The sequence below is a fragment of the Papaver somniferum genome, unplaced genomic scaffold (assembly GCF_003573695.1).
Source record: "Papaver somniferum cultivar HN1 unplaced genomic scaffold, ASM357369v1 unplaced-scaffold_10, whole genome shotgun sequence".
Taxonomy (NCBI): Eukaryota; Viridiplantae; Streptophyta; class Magnoliopsida; order Ranunculales; family Papaveraceae; genus Papaver; species Papaver somniferum.
In genome coordinates this window covers 713,374-728,480 of record NW_020618825.1, presented here as the reverse complement: position 1 = coordinate 728,480, position 15,107 = coordinate 713,374, and the positions used below count along the sequence as shown (strand labels likewise).

At 40.6% G+C, this 15,107-nt stretch overlaps 18 non-coding genes and 11 pseudogenes across 18 annotated transcripts; all 29 read right to left on the bottom strand.

Annotated features, from left to right (window-relative positions):
* Positions 1-273: 273 nt before the first annotated feature.
* LOC113327313 lies at positions 274-382 on the bottom strand (annotated as a pseudogene).
* Positions 383-758: 376 nt separating this feature from the next.
* LOC113327205 lies at positions 759-877 on the bottom strand. Its single transcript, XR_003348868.1, has one exon. It is a non-coding gene; the product is annotated as a 5S ribosomal RNA (ribosomal RNA).
* A 376-nt stretch (positions 878-1,253) lies between these two features.
* On the bottom strand, positions 1,254-1,401 carry LOC113327280 (annotated as a pseudogene).
* Positions 1,402-1,779: 378 nt separating this feature from the next.
* On the bottom strand, positions 1,780-1,927 carry LOC113327372 (annotated as a pseudogene).
* Positions 1,928-2,301: 374 nt separating this feature from the next.
* On the bottom strand, positions 2,302-2,420 carry LOC113327364 (annotated as a pseudogene).
* A 376-nt stretch (positions 2,421-2,796) lies between these two features.
* LOC113327358 lies at positions 2,797-2,915 on the bottom strand (annotated as a pseudogene).
* A 377-nt stretch (positions 2,916-3,292) lies between these two features.
* LOC113327316 lies at positions 3,293-3,411 on the bottom strand (annotated as a pseudogene).
* Positions 3,412-3,789: 378 nt separating this feature from the next.
* Positions 3,790-3,908, bottom strand: LOC113327149. The gene has a single exon (XR_003348811.1). It is a non-coding gene; the product is annotated as a 5S ribosomal RNA (ribosomal RNA).
* A 404-nt stretch (positions 3,909-4,312) lies between these two features.
* Positions 4,313-4,431, bottom strand: LOC113327325 (annotated as a pseudogene).
* Positions 4,432-4,808: 377 nt separating this feature from the next.
* Positions 4,809-4,927, bottom strand: LOC113327411 (annotated as a pseudogene).
* A 376-nt stretch (positions 4,928-5,303) lies between these two features.
* Positions 5,304-5,422, bottom strand: LOC113327405 (annotated as a pseudogene).
* Positions 5,423-5,800: 378 nt separating this feature from the next.
* On the bottom strand, positions 5,801-5,919 carry LOC113327148. The gene has a single exon (XR_003348810.1). It is a non-coding gene; the product is annotated as a 5S ribosomal RNA (ribosomal RNA).
* A 405-nt stretch (positions 5,920-6,324) lies between these two features.
* LOC113327324 lies at positions 6,325-6,443 on the bottom strand (annotated as a pseudogene).
* A 376-nt stretch (positions 6,444-6,819) lies between these two features.
* Positions 6,820-6,938, bottom strand: LOC113327117. The gene has a single exon (XR_003348779.1). It is a non-coding gene; the product is annotated as a 5S ribosomal RNA (ribosomal RNA).
* Positions 6,939-7,314: 376 nt separating this feature from the next.
* On the bottom strand, positions 7,315-7,433 carry LOC113327108. Its single transcript, XR_003348768.1, has one exon. It is a non-coding gene; the product is annotated as a 5S ribosomal RNA (ribosomal RNA).
* Positions 7,434-7,809: 376 nt separating this feature from the next.
* LOC113327235 lies at positions 7,810-7,928 on the bottom strand. The gene has a single exon (XR_003348899.1). It is a non-coding gene; the product is annotated as a 5S ribosomal RNA (ribosomal RNA).
* A 376-nt stretch (positions 7,929-8,304) lies between these two features.
* On the bottom strand, positions 8,305-8,423 carry LOC113327472. The gene has a single exon (XR_003348949.1). It is a non-coding gene; the product is annotated as a 5S ribosomal RNA (ribosomal RNA).
* A 376-nt stretch (positions 8,424-8,799) lies between these two features.
* On the bottom strand, positions 8,800-8,918 carry LOC113327218. Its single transcript, XR_003348881.1, has one exon. It is a non-coding gene; the product is annotated as a 5S ribosomal RNA (ribosomal RNA).
* Positions 8,919-9,294: 376 nt separating this feature from the next.
* Positions 9,295-9,413, bottom strand: LOC113327072. The gene has a single exon (XR_003348733.1). It is a non-coding gene; the product is annotated as a 5S ribosomal RNA (ribosomal RNA).
* A 371-nt stretch (positions 9,414-9,784) lies between these two features.
* On the bottom strand, positions 9,785-9,903 carry LOC113327156. The gene has a single exon (XR_003348818.1). It is a non-coding gene; the product is annotated as a 5S ribosomal RNA (ribosomal RNA).
* Positions 9,904-10,751: 848 nt separating this feature from the next.
* LOC113327211 lies at positions 10,752-10,870 on the bottom strand. Its single transcript, XR_003348875.1, has one exon. It is a non-coding gene; the product is annotated as a 5S ribosomal RNA (ribosomal RNA).
* A 376-nt stretch (positions 10,871-11,246) lies between these two features.
* LOC113327359 lies at positions 11,247-11,365 on the bottom strand (annotated as a pseudogene).
* A 376-nt stretch (positions 11,366-11,741) lies between these two features.
* Positions 11,742-11,860, bottom strand: LOC113327084. The gene has a single exon (XR_003348744.1). It is a non-coding gene; the product is annotated as a 5S ribosomal RNA (ribosomal RNA).
* Positions 11,861-12,237: 377 nt separating this feature from the next.
* LOC113327300 lies at positions 12,238-12,356 on the bottom strand. Its single transcript, XR_003348922.1, has one exon. It is a non-coding gene; the product is annotated as a 5S ribosomal RNA (ribosomal RNA).
* A 406-nt stretch (positions 12,357-12,762) lies between these two features.
* On the bottom strand, positions 12,763-12,881 carry LOC113327171. Its single transcript, XR_003348833.1, has one exon. It is a non-coding gene; the product is annotated as a 5S ribosomal RNA (ribosomal RNA).
* Positions 12,882-13,256: 375 nt separating this feature from the next.
* On the bottom strand, positions 13,257-13,375 carry LOC113327200. The gene has a single exon (XR_003348862.1). It is a non-coding gene; the product is annotated as a 5S ribosomal RNA (ribosomal RNA).
* Positions 13,376-13,751: 376 nt separating this feature from the next.
* On the bottom strand, positions 13,752-13,870 carry LOC113327217. Its single transcript, XR_003348880.1, has one exon. It is a non-coding gene; the product is annotated as a 5S ribosomal RNA (ribosomal RNA).
* A 376-nt stretch (positions 13,871-14,246) lies between these two features.
* LOC113327071 lies at positions 14,247-14,365 on the bottom strand. The gene has a single exon (XR_003348732.1). It is a non-coding gene; the product is annotated as a 5S ribosomal RNA (ribosomal RNA).
* A 378-nt stretch (positions 14,366-14,743) lies between these two features.
* On the bottom strand, positions 14,744-14,862 carry LOC113327147. Its single transcript, XR_003348809.1, has one exon. It is a non-coding gene; the product is annotated as a 5S ribosomal RNA (ribosomal RNA).
* Between the last annotated feature and the right edge of the window lie 245 nt (positions 14,863-15,107).

The window sequence follows — 15,107 nt, the reverse complement described above, 5'->3', positions numbered from 1 at the left end:
TGATGGTTCGTTAGAAACATTATGGCGAGGAGAATCCTTTCGTGCAATTATTTTGGATTAACAACCTCGTTTTGGTAGTATTTTAATAAAAAACTATTAATATATTCAATTAAATGCACGTTTTTGGATGAATTCCAAAAACCTGGGGCGGGCGCCCTCCCAGGCTTCGTGCCATAAAAACCCATTCTTTCTCTCGGGTAATCCCTTCGCTAACCAGTCGGCTCGCAGCCATAAGGAAAACCGTTAAAAAAATGGCAAGAAAAAATAAAAAAAGGCAATCAACACAAGGACTTCCCAAGAGGTCACCCATCTTATTACTACTCTCGCCCAAGCACGCTTAACTGCAGAGTTCTGGTGCATTAGTGCTGGTATGATCGATTGCCGAAGATATTTTACCAAGTTTACTACTAAACACGTCTTCAATGTATTGGTCCGAACTCCCCATTCGGCTATTAATTCTTCGTGGCAAGTCCGATTCGGGCAAATTATGGTTCGTTGGAAAGGTTATGGCGAGGAAAATCCTTTCGTGCAATTATTTTGGATTAACAACCTCGTTTTGATAGTATTTTAATAAAAAACTATTAAAATATTCAATTAAATGCACGTTTTTGGATGAATTCCGAAAATCGGGGGCGGGCGCCCTCCCAGGCTTCTTGCCATAAAAACCTATTCTTTCTCTCGAGTAATCCATTCGCTAACTAGTCGGCTCGCAGTCATAAGGAAAACCGCTAAAAAAATGGCAAAAATAAAATAAAAAAAGCAATCAACACGAGGACTTCCCAAGAGGTCACCCATCTTAGTACTACTCTCGCCCAAGCATGCTTAACTGCAGAGTTCTGATGGGTTCTGGTGCATTAGTGCTGGTATGATCGATTGCCGAAGATATTTTACCAAGTTCACTACTTAACACGTCTCCAATGTATTGGTCCGAACTCCCCATTCGGCTATTAATTCTTCGTGGCAAGTCCGATTTGGGGAAATGATGGTTCGTTGGAAACGTTATGGCGAGGAGAATCCTTTCGTGCAATTATTTTGATTTAACAACCTCGTTTTGGTAGTATTTTAATAAAAACTATTAAAATATTCAATTAAATGCACGTTTTTGGATGAATTCCATAAACCGGGGGCGGACACCCTCCCAGACTTCTTTCCATAAAAACCTATTCTTTCTCTCGGGTAATGCATTCGCTAACTAGTCGGCTCGCAGTCATAAGGAAAACCGCTAAAAAAATGGCAAAAATAAAATAAAAAAAGGCAATCAACACGAGGACTTCCCAAGAGGTCACCCATCTTAGTACTACTCTCGCACGGTCACCCATCTTAGTACTACTCTCGCCCAAGCACTATTAACTGCAGAGTTCTTATGGGTTCGGGTGCATTAGTGCTGGTATGATCGATTGCCGAAGATATTTTACCAAGTTTACTACTTAACACGTCTCCAATGTATTGGTCCAAACTCCCCATTCGGATATTAATTCTTTTTGGCAAGTCCGATTCGGGCAAATGATGGTTCGTTGGAAACATTATGGCGAGGAGAATCAATTCGTGCAATTATTTTGGAGTAACAACCTCGTTTTGGTATTATTTAAAAACAAAAACTACTAAAATATTCAATTAGATGCACGTTTTTGGATGAATTCCAAAAACCTGGGGCGGGCCCCCTCCCAGGCTTCATGCCATAATAGCCCATTCTTTCTCTCGGGTAATCCCTTCGCTAACTAGTCGGCTCGCATCCATAAGGAAAACCGCTAAAAAAATGGCAAAAATAAAATAAAAAAAGGCAATCAACACGAGGACTTACCAAGAGGTCACCCATCTTAGTACTACTCTCGCACGGTCACCCATCTTAGTACTACTGTCGCCCAAGCACGCTTAACTGTAGAGTTCTGATGGGTTCTGGTGCATTAGCGCTGGTATGATCGATTGCCGGAGATATTTTACCAAGTTTACTACTTAACACGTCTCCAATGTATTGGTCTGACTTCCCCATTCGGCTATTAATTCTTCGTGGCAAGTCCGCTTCGGGAAAATGAAGGTTCGTTGGAAACGTTATGGCGAGGAGAATCCTTTCGTGCAATTATTTTGGACTAACAACCTCGTTTTGGTAGTATTTTAATAAAAACTATTAAAATATTCAATTAAATGCACGTTTTTGGACGAATTCCAAAAACCTGGGGCAGGCGCCCTCCCAGGCTTCGTGCCATAAAAACCCATTCTTTCTCTCGGGTAATCCCTTCGCTAATTACTCGGCTCGCATCCATAAGGAAAACCGCTAAAAATGGCAAAAGTAAAATAAAAAAAGGTAATCAACACGAGGACTTCCCAAGAGGTCATCCATCTTAGTACTACTCTTGCCCTAGCACGCTTAACTGCAGAGTTCTAATTGATTCTTCTGCTCTAGTGCTGGTATGATCGATTGCTGAAGATATTTTACCAAGTTTACTACTTAACACGTCTCCAATGTATTGGTCTGAACTCCCCATTCGGCTATTAATTCTTCGTGGCAAGTCCGATTCGAGCAAATGATGGTTCGTTGGAAATGTTATGGCGAGGAGAATCCTTTCGTGCAATTATTTTGGACTAACAACCTTGTTTTGGTAGTATTTTAATAAAAAATTATTAAAATATTCAATTGAATGCACGTTTTTGGATGAATTCCAAAAACCTGGGGCGGGCGCCCTCCCAGGCTTCGTACCATAAAAACCCATTCTTTCTCTCGGGTAATCCCTTCGCTAATTACTCGGCTCGCAGCCATAAGGAAAACTGCTAAAAAATGGCAAAAATAAAATAAAAAAAGGTAATCAACACGAGGATTTCCAAAGAGGTCACCCATCTTAGTACTACTCTTGCCCTAGCACGCTTAACTGCAGAGTTATGATTGATTCTGCTGCTCTAGTGCTGGTATGATCGATTTCTGAAGATATTTTACCAAGTTTACTACTTAACACGTCTCCAATGTATTGGTCCGAACTCCCCGTTCGGCTATTAATTCTTCGTGGCAAGTCCGATTCGGGCAAATGATGGTTCGTTGGAAACGCTATGGAGAGGAGAATCCTTTCGTGCAATTATTTTGGATTTACAACCTAGTTTTGGTAGTATTTTAATAAAAAATATTAAAATATTCAATTAAATGCATGTTTTTGGATGAATTCTAAAAACCTGGGGCGGGCGCCCTCCCAGGATTCGTGCCATAAAAACCCATTCTTTCTCTCGGGCAATCCATTCGTTAATTACTCAGCTCGCAGTCATAAGGAAAACCGCTAAAAAAATGGCAAAATAAAAATAAAAAAAAGGCAATCAGCACGAGGACTTCCCAAGAGGTCACCCATCTTAGTACTACTCTCGCCCAAGGAAGCTTAACTGAAGAGTTCTGATCGGTTCTGGTGCAATAGTGCTGGTATGATCGATTGCTAAAGGTATTTTACCAAGTTTACTACTTAACACGTCTCCAATGTATTGGTCCGAACTCCCCATTCGGCTATTAATTCTTCGTGGCAAGTCCGATTCGGGCAAATGATGGTTCGTTGGAAACGTTATGGCGAGGAGAATCCTTTCGTGCAATTATTTTGGATTAACAACCTCGTTTTGGTAGTATTTTCATAAGAAACTACTAAAATATTCAATTAAATGCACGTTTTTGGATGAATTCCAAAAACCTGGGGCGGGCACCCTCCCATGCTTCGTGCCATAAAAACCCATTCTTTCTCTCGGGCAATCCATTCGTTAATTACTCGGCTCGCAGTCATAAGGAAAACCGCTAAAAAAATGGCAAAAATAAAAATAAAAAAAGGCAATCAACACGAGGACTTCCCAAGAGGTCACCCATCTTAGTATTACTCTAGCCCAAGCACGCTTAACTGCAGAGTGTTGATGGGTTCTGGTGCATTAGTGCTGGTATGATCGATTGCCGAAGATATTTTACCAAGTTCACTTCTTCACACGTCTCCAATGTATTGGTCCGAACTCCCCATTCGGCTATTAATTCTTCGTGGCAAGTCCGATTCGGGCAAATGATGGTTCGTTGGAAACGTTATGGCGAGGAGAATCCTTTCGTGCAATTATTTTGGATTAACAACCTCGTTTTGGTAGTATTTTAATAAAAAACTATTAAAATATTCAATTAAATGCACATTTTTGGATGAATTCCAAAAACCTGGGGCGGGCGCCCTCCCAGGCTTCGTGCCATATAACCCATTCTTTATCTCGGGTAATCCCTTCGCTAACTAGTCGGCTCGCAGCCATAAGGAAAACCGCTAAAAAAATGGCAAAAATAAAATAAAAAAAGGTAATCAACACGAAGACTTCACAAGAGGGTAATCAACACGAGGATTTCACAAGAGGTCACCCATCTTAGTACTACTCTAGCCCAAGCACGCTTAACTACCGAGTTCTGATGGGTACTGGTAAATTAGTGCTGGTATGATTGATTGCTGAAGATATTTTACCAAGTTTACTACTTAACACGTCTCTAATGTATTGGTCCGAACTCCCCATTCGGCTATTAATTCTTCGTGGCAAGTTTGATTCAGGAAAAGGATGGTTCGTTGGAAACGTTATGGCGTGGAGAATCCTTTCGTGCAATTATTTTGGATTAACAACCTCGTTTTGGTAATATTTTAATAAAAAACTATTAAAATATTCAATTAAATGCACGTTTTTGGATGAATTCCAAAAACCTGGGGCGGGTGCCCTCCCAGGCTTCGTGCCATAAAAACCCATTCTTTCTCTAGGGTAATTCCATCGCTAATTACTCGGCTCGCAGCCATAAGGAAAACCGCTAAAAAAATGGCAAAAATAAAATAAAAAAAGGTAATCAACACGAGGACTTCCAAAGAGGTCACCCATCTCAGTATTACTATTGCCCAAGCACGCTTAACTGCAGAGTTTTGATTGGTTCTGCTGCATTAGTGCTGGTATGTTCGATTGCTGAAGATATTTTACCAAGTTTACTACTTAACACGTCTCCAATGTATTGGTCCGAACTCCCCATTCGGCTATTAATTCTTCGTGGCAAGTCCGATTCGGGCAAATGATGGTTCGTTGGAAACGTTATGGCGAGGAGAATCCTTTCGTGCAATTATTTTGGATTAACAACCTAGTTTTGGTAGTATTTTAATAAAAACTATTAAAATATTTAATTAAATACACGTTTTTGGATGAATTCCAAAAACCTGGGGCGGGCGCCCTCCCAGGCTTCGTGCCATAAAAACCTATTCTTTCTCTCGGGTAATCCCTTCGCTAATTACTCGGCTCGCAGCCATAAGGAAAACCGCTAAAAAAATGGCAAAAATAAAATAAAAAAAGGTAATCAACACGAGGACTTCCCAATAGGTCACCGATCTTAGTGCTACTCTCGCCCAAGCACGCTTAACTGCAAAGTTCTGATTGGTTCTGCTGCATTAGTGCTGGTATGATCGATTGTTGAAAATATTTTACCAAGTTTACTACTTAACACGTCTCCAATGTATTGGTCCGAACTCCCCATTCGACTATTAATTCTTCGTGGCAAGTCTGATTCATGAAAATGATGGTTCGTTGGAGACGTTATGGCGAGGAGAATCCTTTCGTGCAATTATTTTGGATTAACAACCTCGTTTTGGTAGTATTTTCATAAGAAACTACTAAAATATTCAATTAAATGCACGTTTTTGGATGAATTCCAAAAACCTGGGGCGGGCACCCTCCCATGCTTCGTGCCATAAAAACCCATTCTTTCTCTCGGGCAATCCATTCGTTAATTACTCGGCTCGCAGTCATAAGGAAAACCGCTAAAAAAATGGCAAAAATAAAAATAAAAAAAGGCAATCAACACGAGGACTTCCCAAGAGGTCACCCATCTTAGTATTACTCTAGCCCAAGCACGCTTAACTGCAGAGTGTTGATGGGTTCTGGTGCATTAGTGCTGGTATGATCGATTGCCGAAGATATTTTACCAAGTTCACTTCTTCACACGTCTCCAATGTATTGGTCCGAACTCCCCATTCGGCTATTAATTCTTCGTGGCAAGTCCGATTCGGGCAAATGATGGTTCGTTGGAAACGTTATGGCGAGGAGAATCCTTTCGTGCAATTATTTTGGATTAACAACCTCGTTTTGGTAGTATTTTAATAAAAAACTATTAAAATATTCAATTAAATGCACATTTTTGGATGAATTCCAAAAACCTGGGGCGGGCGCCCTCCCAGGCTTCGTGCCATAATAACCCATTCTTTATCTCGGGTAATCCCTTCGCTAACTAGTCGGCTCGCAGCCATAAGGAAAACCGCTAAAAAAATGGCAAAAATAAAATAAAAAAAGGTAATCAACACGAAGACTTCACAAGAGGGTAATCAACACGAGGATTTCACAAGAGGTCACCCATCTTAGTACTACTCTAGCCCAAGCACGCTTAACTACCGAGTTCTGATGGGTACTGGTAAATTAGTGCTGGTATGATTGATTGCTGAAGATATTTTACCAAGTTTACTACTTAACACGTCTCTAATGTATTGGTCCGAACTCCCCATTCGGCTATTAATTCTTCGTGGCAAGTTTGATTCAGGAAAAGGATGGTTCGTTGGAAACGTTATGGCGTGGAGAATCCTTTCGTGCAATTATTTTGGATTAACAACCTCGTTTTGGTAATATTTTAATAAAAAACTATTAAAATATTCAATTAAATGCACGTTTTTGGATGAATTCCAAAAACCTGGGGCGGGTGCCCTCCCAGGCTTCGTGCCATAAAAACCCATTCTTTCTCTAGGGTAATTCCATCGCTAATTACTCGGCTCGCAGCCATAAGGAAAACCGCTAAAAAAATGGCAAAAATAAATAAAAAAAGAAAATCAACACGAGGACTTCCCAAGAGGTCACCCATCTTAGTACTACTCTCTCCCAAGCACGCTTAACTGCAGAGTTCGGATGGGTTCTGATGCATTAGTGCTGGTATGATCGATTGCTAAAGGTATTTTACCAAGTTTACTACTTAACACGTCTCCAATGTATTGGTCCGAACTCCCCATTCGACTATTAATTCTTCGTGGCAAGTCCGATTCGGGCAAATGATGGTTCGTTGGAAACGTTATGGCGAGGAGAATCCTTTCGTGCAATTATTTTGGATTAACAACCTCGTTTTGGTAGTATTTTAATAAAAAACTATTAAAATATTCAATTAAATGCACGTTTTTGGATGAATTCCAAAAACCTGGGGCGGGCGCCTTCCCAGGCTTCGTTCCATAAAAACTCATTCTTTCTCTCGGGCAATCCATTCGCTAATTACTCGGCTCGCAGTCATAAGGAAAACCGCTAAAAAAATGGCAAAAATAAATAAAAAAAGGCAATCAACACGAGGACTTCCCAAGAGGTCACCCATCTTGGTACTACTCTCTCCCAAGCACGCTTAACTGCAGAGTTCGGATGGGTTATGGTGCATTAGTGCTGGTATGATCGATTGCTAAAGGTATTTTACCAAGTTTACTACTTAACACGTCTCCAGTGTATTGGTCCGAACTCCCCATTCGACTATTAATTCTTCGTGGCAAGTCCGATTCGGACAAATGATGGTTCCTTGGAAACGTTATGGCGAGGAGAATCCTTTCGTGCAATTATTTTGGATTAACAACCTCGTTTTGGTAATATTTTAATAAAAAACTATTAAAATATTCAATTAAATGCACGTTTTTGGATGAATTCCAAAAACCTGGGGCGGGAGCCTTCCCAGGCTTCGTTCCATAAAAACCCATTCTTTCTCTAGGGCAATCCATTCGCTAATTACTCGGCTCGCAGTCATAAGGAAAACCGCTAAAAAAATGGCAAAAATAAATAAAAAAAGGCAATCAACACGAGGACTTCCCAAGAGGTCACCCATCTTAGTACTACTCTCTCCCAAGCACCCTTAACTGCACAGTTCTGATTGGTTCTGGTGCATTAGTGCTGGTATGATCGATTGCTAAAGGTATTTTACCAAGTTTACTACTTAACACGTCTCCAATGTATTGGTCCGAACTCCCCATTCGACTATTAATTCTTCGTGGCAAGTCCGATTCGGGCAAATGATGGTTCCTTGGAAACGTTATAGCGAGGAGAATCCTTTCGTGCAATTATTTTGGATTAACAACCTCGTTTTGGTAGTATTTTAGTAAAAAACTATTAAAATATTCAATTAAATGCATGTTTTTGGATGAATTCCAAAAACCTGGGGCGGGCACCTTCCCAGGCTTCGTTCCATAAAAACCCATTCTTTCTCTCGGGAAATCCATTCGCTAATTACTCGGCTCGCATTCATAAGGAAAACCACTAAAAAAATGGCAAAAATAAATAAAAAAAGGCAATCAACACGAGGACTTCCCAAGAGGTCACCCATCTTAGTACTACTCTCTCCCAAGCACGCTTAACTGCAGAGTTCGGATGGGTTCTAGTGCATTAGTGCTGGTATGATCGATTGCTAAAGGTATTTTACCAAGTTTACTACTTAACACATCTCCAATGTATTGGTCCGAACTCCCCATTCGGCTATTAATTCTTCGTGGCAAGTCCGATTCGGGCAAATGATGGTTCGTTGGAAACGTTATGGCGAGGAGAATCCTTTCGTGCAATTATTTTGGATTAACAACCTCGTTTTGGTAGTATTTTAATAAAAAGCTATTAAAATATTCAATTAAATGCACGTTTTTGGATGAATTCCAAAAACCTGGGGCGGGCGCCCTCCCATGCTTCGTTCCATAAAAACCCATTCTTTCTCTCGGGCAATCCATTCGCTAATTAGTCGGATCGCAGTCATAAGGAAAATCGCTAAAAAAATGCCAAAAATAAATAAAAAAAGGCAATCAACACGAGGACTTCCCAAGAGGTCACCCATCTTAGTACTACTCTCTCCCAAGCACGCTTAACTGCACAGTTCTGATTGGTTCTGGTGCATTAGTGCTGGTATGATCGATTGCTAAAGGTATTTTACCAAGTTTACTACTTAACACGTCTCCAATGTATTGGTCCGAACTCCCCATTCGACTATTAATTCTTCGTGGCAAGTCCGATTCGGGCAAATGATGGTTCGTTGGAAACGTTATGGCGAGGAGAATCCTTTCGTGCAATTATTTTGGATTAACAACCTCGTTTTGGTAGTATTTTAATAAAAAATTATTAAAATATTCAATTAAATGCACGTTTTTGGATGAATTCCAAAAACCTGGGGCGGGCGCCCTCCCATGCTTCGTTCCATAAAAAACCATTCTTTCTCTCGGGAAATCCATTCGCTAATTACTCGGCTCGCAGTCATAAGGAAAACCGCTAAAAAAATGGCAAAAATAAATAAAAAAAGGCAATCAACACGAGGACTTCCCAAGAGGTCACCCATCTTAGTACTACTCTCTCCCAAGCATACTTAACTGCAGAGTTCGGATGGGTTCTGGTGCATTAGTGCTGGTATGATCGATTGCTAAAGGTATTTTACCAAGTTTACTACTTAACACGTCTCCAATGTATTGGTCCGAACTCCCCATTCGGCTATTAATTCTTCGTGGCAAGTCCGATTCGGGCAAATGATGGTTCGCTGGAAACGTTATGGCGAGGAGAATCCTTTCGTGCAATTATTTTGGATTAACAACCTCGTTTTGGTAGTATTTTAATAAAAAACTATTAAAATATTCAATTAATTGCACGTTTTTGGATGAATTCCAAAAACCTGGAGCGGACGCCCTCCCATGCTTCGTGCCATAAAAACCCATTCTTTCCCTCGGGCAATCCATTCGCTAATTACTCGGCTCGCAGTCATAAGGAAAACCGCTAAAAAAATGGCAAAATAAAAAAAGGCAATCAACACGAGGACTTCCCAAGAGGTCACCCATCTTAATACTACTCTCGCCCAAGCACGCTTAACTGCGGAGTTCTTATTGGTTCTCGTGCATTAGTGCTGGTATGATCGATTGCTAAAGGTATTTTACCAAGTTTACTATTTAACACGTCTCCAATGTATTGGTCCGAACTACCCATTCGGCTATTAATTCTTCGTGGCAAGTCCGATTCGGGCAAATGATGGTTCGTTGGAAACGTTATGGCGAGGAGAATTCTTTCGTGCAATTATTTTGGACTAACAACCTTGTTTTGGTAGTATTTTAATAAAAAATTATTAAAATATTCAATTAAATGCACGTTTTTGGATGAATTCCAAAATCCTGGGGCGGGCGCCCTCCCAGGCTTCGTACCATAAAAACCCATTCTTTCTCTCGGGTAATCCCTTCGCTAATTACTCGGCTCGCATCCATAAGGAAAACCGCTAAAAATGGCAAAAATAAATTAAAAAAGGTAATCAACACGAGGAATTCAGTACTACTCTTGCCCTAGCACGCTTAACTGCAGAGTTCTGATTGATTCTGCTGCTCTAGTGCTGGTATGATCGATTGCTGAAGATATTTTACCAAGTTTACTACTTAACACGTCTCCAATGTATTGGTCCGAACTCCCCATTCGGCTATTAATTCTTCGTGGCAAGTCCGATTCGGGCAAATGATGGTTCGTTGGAAACGCTATGACGAGAAGAATCCTTTCGTGCAATTATTTTGGATTAACAACCTAGTTTTGGTAGTATTTTAATAAAAAATATTAAAATATTCAATTAAATGCACATTTTTTGATGAATTCCAAAAACCTGGGGTGGGCGCCCTCCAAGGCTTCGTGCCATAAAAACCCATTCTTTCTCTCGCGAAATCCATTCGCTAATTACTCGGCTCGCGGTCACAAGGAAAACCGCCAAAAATTGGCAAAAAAAATAAAAAAAAGGCAATCAACACGAAGACTTCCCAAGAGGTCACCCATCTTAGTATTACTCTCTCCCAAGCATGCTTAACTGCAGATTTCTGATGGGATCTGGTGCATTAGTGCTGGTATGATCGATTGCCGAAGATATTTTACCAAGTTCACTTCTTCACACGTCTCCAATGTATTGGTCCGAACTCCCCATTCGGCTATTAATTCTTCGTGGCAAGTCCGATTCGGGCAAATGATGGTTCGTTGGAAACTTTATGGCGAGGAGAATCCTTTCGTGCAATTATTTTGGATTAACAACCTCGTTTTGGTAGTATTTTAATAAAAAACTATTAAAATATTCAATTAAATGCACGTTTTTGGATGAATTCCAAAAACCTGGGGCGGGCGCCTTCCCAGGCTTCGTTCCATAAAAACCCATTCTTTCTCTCGGGCAATCCATTCGCTAATTAGTCGGATCGCAGTCATAAGGAAAATCGCTAAAAAAATGCCAAAAATAAATAAAAAAAGGCAATCAACACGAGGACTTTCCAAGAGGTCACCCATCTTAGTACTACTCTCTCCCAAGCACCCTTAACTGCACAGTTCTGATTGGTTCTAGTGCATTAGTGCTGGTATGATCGTTTGCTAAAGGTATTTTACCAAGTTTACTACTTAACACGTCTCCAATGTATTGGTCCGAACTCCCCATTCGACTATTAATTCTTCGTGGCAAGTCCGATTCGGGCAAATGATGGTTCGTTGGAAACGTTATGGCGAGGAGAATCCTTTCGTGCAACTATTTTGGATTAACAACCTCTTTTTGGTAGTATTTTAATAAAAAATTATTAAAATATTCAATTAAATGCACGTTTTTGGATGAATTCCAAAAACCTGGGGCGGGCTCCCTCCCATGCTTCGTTCCATAAAAACCCATTCTTTCTCTCGGGAAATCCATTCGCTAATTACTCGGCTCGCAGTCATAAGGAAAACCGCTAAAAAAATGGCAAAAATAAATAAAAAAAGGCAATCAACACGAGGACTTCACAAGAGGTCACCCATCTTAGTACTACTCTCTCCCAAGCATGCTTAACTGCAGAGTTCGGATGGGTTCTGGTGCATTAGTGCTGGTATGATCGATTGCTAAAGGTATTTTACCAAGTTTACTACTTAACACGTCTCCAATGTATTGGTCCGAACTCCCCATTCGGCTATTAATTCTTCGTGGCAAGTCCGATTCGGGCAAATGATGGTTCGTTGGAAACGTTATGGCGAGGAGAATCCTTTCGTGCAATTATTTTGGATTAACAACCTCGTTTTGGTAGTATTTTAATAAAAAACTATTAAAATATTCAATTAAATGCATGTTTTTGGATGAATTCCAAAAACCTGGGGCGGGCGCCCTCCTATGCTTCGTGCCATAAAAACCCATTCTTTCTCTCGGGAAATCCATTCGCTAATTACTCGGCTCGCAGTCATAAGGAAAACCGCTAAAAAATGGCAAAAATAAAAATAAAAAAAGGCAATCAACACGAGGACTTCCCAAGAGGTCACCCATCTTAGTATTACTCTCGCCCAAGCACGCTTAACTGCAGAGTGCTGATGGGTTCTGGTGCATTAGTGCTGGTATGATCGATTGCCGAAGATATTTTACCAAGTTTACTACTTAACGCGTCTCCAATGTATTGGTCCGAACTCCCCATTCGACTATTAATTCTTCGTGGCAAGTCTGATTCGGGCAAATGATGGTTCGTTGGAAACGTTATGGCGAGGAGAATCCTTTCGTGCAATTATTTTGGATTAACAACCTCGTTTTGGTAGTATTTTAATAAAAAACTATTAAAATATTCAATTAAATGCATGTTTTTGGATGAATTCTAAAAACCTGGGGCGGGCGCCCTCCCAGGCTTCGTGCCATAAAAACCCATTCTTTCTCTCGGGTAATCCCTTCGCTAATTACTCGGCTCGCAGCCATAAGGAAAACCGCTAAAAAAAATGGCAAAAATAAAATAAGAAATGGTAATCAACACGAGGACTTCACAAGAGGGTAATCAACACGAGGACTTCACAAGAGGTCACCCATCTTAGTACTACTCTCGCCCAAGCACGCTTAACTACCGAGTTCTGATGGGTTCTGGTAAACTAGTGCTGGTATGATCGATTGCTGAAGATATTTTACCAAGTTTACTACTTAACACGTCTCTAATGTATTGGTCCGAACTCCCCATTCGGCTATTAATTCTTCGTGGCAACTCTGATTCGGGCAAAGGATGGTTCGTTGGAAACGTTATGGCGAGGAGAATCCTTTTGTGCAATTATTTTGGACTAACAGCCTCATTTTGGTAGTATTTTAATAAAAAACTATTAAAATATTCAATTAAATGCACGTTTTTGGATGAATTCCAAAAACCTGGGGCGGGCGCCCTCCCAGGCTTCGTGCCATAAAAACCCATTCTTTCTCTCGGGTAATCCCATCGCTAATTACTCGGCTCGCAGCCATAAGGAAAACCGCTAAAAATGGCAAAATTAAAATAAAAAAAGGTAATCAACACGAGGACTTCCCAAGAGGTCGCCTATCTTAGTATTACTCTCGCCCAAGCACGCTTAACTGCAGAGTTCTGATTGGTTCTGGTGCATTAGTGCTGGTATGATCGATTGCCGAAGATATTTTACCAAGTTCACTTCTTCACACGTCTCCAATGTATTGGTCCGAACTCCCCATTCGGCTATTAATTCTTCGTGGCAAGTCCGATTCGGGCAAATGATGGTTCGTTGGAAACTTTATGGCGAGGAGAATCCTTTCGTGCAATTATTTTGGATTAACAACCTCGTTTTGGTAGTATTTTAATAAAAAACTATTAAAATATTCAATTAAATGCACGTTTTTGGATGAATTCCAAAAACCTGGGGCGGGCGCCTTCCCAGGCTTCGTTCCATAAAAACCCATTCTTTCTCTCGGGCAATCCATTCGCTAATTAGTCGGATCGCAGTCATAAGGAAAATCGCTAAAAAAATGCCAAAAATAAATAAAAAAAGGCAATCAACACGAGGACTTCCCAAGAGGTCACCCATCTTAGTACTACTCTCTCCCAAGCACGCTTAACTGCACAGTTCTGATTGGTTCTGGTGCATTAGTGCTGGTATGATCGATTGCTAAAGGTATTTTACCAAGTTTACTACTTAACACGTCTCCAATGTATTGGTCCGAACTCCCCATTCGACTATTAATTCTTCGTGGCAAGTCCGATTCGGGCAAATGATGGTTCGTTGGAAACGTTATGGCGAGGAGAATCCTTTCGTGCAATTATTTTGGATTAACAACCTCGTTTTGGTAGTATTTTAATAAAAAATTATTAAAATATTCAATTAAATGCACGTTTTTGGATGAATTCCAAAAACCTGGGGCGGGCGCCCTCCCATGCTTCGTTCCATAAAAAACCATTCTTTCTCTCGGGAAATCCATTCGCTAATTACTCGGCTCGCAGTCATAAGGAAAACCGCTAAAAAAATGGCAAAAATAAATAAAAAAAGGCAATCAACACGAGGACTTCCCAAGAGGTCACCCATCTTAGTACTACTCTCTCCCAAGCATACTTAACTGCAGAGTTCGGATGGGTTCTGGTGCATTAGTGCTGGTATGATCGATTGCTAAAGGTATTTTACCAAGTTTACTACTTAACACGTCTCCAATGTATTGGTCCGAACTCCCCATTCGGCTATTAATTCTTCGTGGCAAGTCCGATTCGGGCAAATGATGGTTCGTTGGAAACGTTATGGCGAGGAGAATCCTTTCGTGCAATTATTTTGGATTAACAACCTCGTTTTGGTAGTATTTTCATAAGAAACTACTAAAATATTCAATTAAATGCACGTTTTTGGATGAATTCCAAAAACCTGGGGCGGGCACCCTCCCATGCTTCGTGCCATAAAAACCCATTCTTTCTCTCGGGCAATCCATTCGTTAATTACTCGGCTCGCAGTCATAAGGAAAACCGCTAAAAAAATGGCAAAAATAAAAATAAAAAAAGGCAATCAACACGAGGACTTCCCAAGAGGTCACCCATCTTAGTATTACTCTAGCCCAAGCACGCTTAACTGCAGAGTGTTGATGGGTTCTGGTGCATTAGTGCTGGTATGATCGATTGCCGAAGATATTTTACCAAGTTCACTTCTTCACACGTCTCCAATGTATTGGTCCGAACTCCCCATTCGGCTATTAATTCTTCGTGGCAAGTCCGATTCGGGCAAATGATGGTTCGTTGGAAACTTTATGGCGAGGAGAATCCTTTCGTGCAATTATTTTGGATTAACAACCTCGTTTTGGTAGTATTTTAATAAAAAACTATTAAAATATTCAATTAAATGCACGTTTTTGGATGAATTCCAAAAAC